Source organism: Salvelinus sp. IW2-2015, unplaced genomic scaffold, assembly GCF_002910315.2.
Source record: "Salvelinus sp. IW2-2015 unplaced genomic scaffold, ASM291031v2 Un_scaffold2639, whole genome shotgun sequence".
NCBI lineage: Eukaryota > Metazoa > Chordata > Actinopteri > Salmoniformes > Salmonidae > Salvelinus > Salvelinus sp. IW2-2015.
Genome location: NW_019943946.1, coordinates 63,016 through 66,347, shown reverse-complemented (window position 1 = coordinate 66,347; position 3,332 = coordinate 63,016). Strand labels below are relative to the sequence as shown.

The 3,332-nt window shown below is 40.0% G+C and overlaps 1 pseudogene; it reads right to left on the bottom strand.

The window, feature by feature from the left end:
• Nucleotides 1-3,082, bottom strand: part of LOC139025416 (bifunctional epoxide hydrolase 2-like) — a 3,100-nt pseudogene extending 18 nt beyond the window's left edge.
• Nucleotides 3,083-3,332: the final 250 nt, after the last annotated feature.

The following is a 3,332-nucleotide window of genomic DNA, read 5'->3' as shown; positions in this document are numbered from 1 at the left end:
GCGCACTCCCAGCTGTTTGAGAGCGGAGATGAAAAGGTCGGCCTCTGGGACCCTGAGGCCAGTAGGCAGGACTGTAGCACCACATCAAATGTCCGCCCAGCAGAGAGAGGAGACGGCCAGAGCTATCTCCACACCACTGTCATCCACCCACTGGTTGGCCAACAACCTGTCAATCCCTGACAGACAACACAAGGAGGCGGACTAGGCATGTGACCTTAGAATGTACAAGTGTGTGTGTGTGTGTGTGTGTGTGTGTGTGTGTGTGTGTGTGTGTGTGTGTGTGTGTGTGTGTGTGTGTGTGGTGTGTGTGTGTGTGTTGTTACCTTGTCTGCGGAGTGTAGCTACAGTCTGCAGAATGTGTTTGTTGACGGTGGTTGAATCTCTGAGTTCCTCCAACAGGCTCTTCACAGAGAACCCAGCAGGAAGACTGACCTTCTGGTCTGATGCCGCACTCACACACTCTGATCAAGTTCTGGGATCATCTACACACACACACACAGACACACACAGACACACACACACAATCTGACGTGTCATCAAAAGGTGATGCAATCATCACCATGGAAGACATATTTCAATAGAAGACACATTTCCACAGAAGACACATTCAAATAGAAGACACATTTCAATAGTTCATTTCCATGGATTATAAAGGCTATATTATTTGTGTTTGTACCAGTTCTGAGTACCTGAGGAAACAATGATCAGATCTTGAACTTTTGGAGTTAACAGCTTGGTAACTGAGTTCTGACCATGTTAGTAGTTGACATTACTTGACATTATTTGTCTGTTTAGGTACCTGTGTGTGTGTGTGTGTGTGTGTGTGTGTGTGTGTGCTGTGTGTGTGTGTGTGTGTGTGTGTGTGTGTTGTTGTGTTGTGTGTGTGTGTGTGTGTGTGTGTGTGTGTGTGTAACTCACCTGAGAGAGGGTGAGTTTGCCCCTCTCTGCACGTTGCATGGCGCTGTTCTCGTTTCTCACCAGCTTCTCCAGAAAACCACTAAACCCGAAACATAAACATACATTTATACAGCACAAACATATTGCACAATCGTGTCTGTCTGTCACTGGCATAGCGCGTCATATGCTGTGATTTAAAAAAAAATAGATATTATTACAGCAAATTAGCTTTAAAACCGCAACAACAAAACATCTTAGACTCATGGCGAAATGTGTAGAATAGCAGGAAATTTGCTGAAGGATTCTTGAAAAGTCGGGACAATCCTTGTCCAGCAGGGATTTTATTTTGTTGCGTTATTTGAGATTAAAATGTACATTTAGGGGAATTTTATAAGGGAAAATATTAGTTTTAGCAATTTTCTAAATACTATGGAAATGTTTTTGTCCAAAGGATCCCAATTTCAAACTCTCCAAAAAAAAGTGTTTAAAATATAAAACAAACTGTCAATAAAGGATATTAACCGAAAAATGATGGTATGTCGTTTGCCTCTGTGACTTTCACCAATATTTATGTCAAAACTGTGATTCCTAAAAGATGTGTCTGGAGATTTGGTCAACTCTGTCAGATTTGTCTAAAATACAAAGTTCATCTGGAAAGAGCAGAGTCAGCTATACCATAAGGATTTGAACTCAATTTTGAGTCTCATAGCAAAAGGTCTGAATACTTATGTAAATAAGTTATGCAAAAAATGTCAACAACAACAGAAAATGTTTTTGCTTTGTCATTAGATGCTATTGTGTGTAGATTGATAAGAAAAATAATAATTGAATACATTTTAGAATAAGGCTGTAATGTGGAAAAAGTCAAGGGGTCTGAATACTTTACGAATGCACTGCGTTTGCTGTTCTACACCAAAGGGATAACATTTGCATTATAAAACGTTGTTTTATGTTCAAAATCTTGTAAAATGTGCCAAAATGCTAACAAAATAAACCCTGAAGCATTTAATAGTACTATAAAACGAAGCAAATATAAGTTTGAATTAAACAATCAAGGCCTTTAATTAAACACGTGTTGTACAATAATGGTAAAAATCAAATGCCTTTGATGGTGTCTGACAGAGTTGACATAAATCCAGTTCGTTGCATTTTATGAAAACATTTTTGCGGGGGAGGTTATTCCTTTACCTGCTGTGATAGCTGATAATTTGGTCTGTCAAAATATATATTTCAAATTGGGTTAAATTAAGACAAATATTTGTGGGGGCAAAAATTGAGATTGTCCCATCTTTCAAGAATCCCCGAGAGCTAAAACACCCTTATGGCAAATTGTGTAAAATAGCATGAATTTATCTACAAAAAAAATGTATCTGCCCCATGGCAATTTTTTATTTATTATTATTGGTTGGGGAGGCTTGCTCGGACCGCGAAACTGCGCTACACCACTGCTATCTGTGGAAGTTTAGTGCAATTTTGGGGGGATTTCTTTTTGTAAAAACTGTATATTTTCGTACCTTCAGGCCATGTAAAAACCGTTAGCAGATTGATTCGGAACAAGTAAAAAGGGGCTGCAATAACGGGGCTATCCTCGACAGTCAGCAGAACGTAGCCTAGACTATGGTAAAACTATCATTTCAGTTACGCCATGCTTGTGTTATCAATCAATCAAATTTTATTTATAAAGCCCTTCTTACATCAGCTGATATCTCAAAGTGCTGTACAGAAACCCAGCCCAAACCCCCAAACAGCAAGTAATGCAGATGTAGAAGCACGGTGGCTCGGAAAAACTCCCTAGAAAGGCGATGTTATGTTTCAAGTATGCGTGTAAAGTTTTAGTGTCTGCCAGCACTCTGCACTATCTCTCACCCCTGGAAAAATATGTATTCCTACCTGGGGAGTTTGTGGGTCTCTTCGAATTTGAGGAAAGTTTCTGCGGGTCTGGGAGAAACCACGACACCCCACAGATTGAACAAAACTGCCTTCTTGCTCGCCATTTCACCGATCTCTTTGTCCGGGGAATCTTTACAGGGCACTTAGGAGTAAAGAGTCAAAGTGAAACTCTGAACTACTACAAATATGCATGTAGAAATAAAGTATTCTGCCTTTTCATACACACAACCCCTCCCTTAAACAAATGGATGCGTTCATCGTAATCGCGCCGCTGAACACTTGAGAAACGGTCTAATAATAAGCGCCGCGCGACTGTAGTAGTAAGACTGCCTTGAACGCAACCAGTAAAACTTCCCTAAAACGCTTCTACTGACAAGTATTAATTCAAAACAGGCACATTTCACACTCAAATCACCAGCTCGCTGTATGAGCGCTTATAGATGTTTTGAAACACATTCATGAATGACTTTCTGCCATTATTTATTTATTTTTACTCGGCTTCGACCCATGACATCATATAAACACATAATGCATGGAAGAATGCG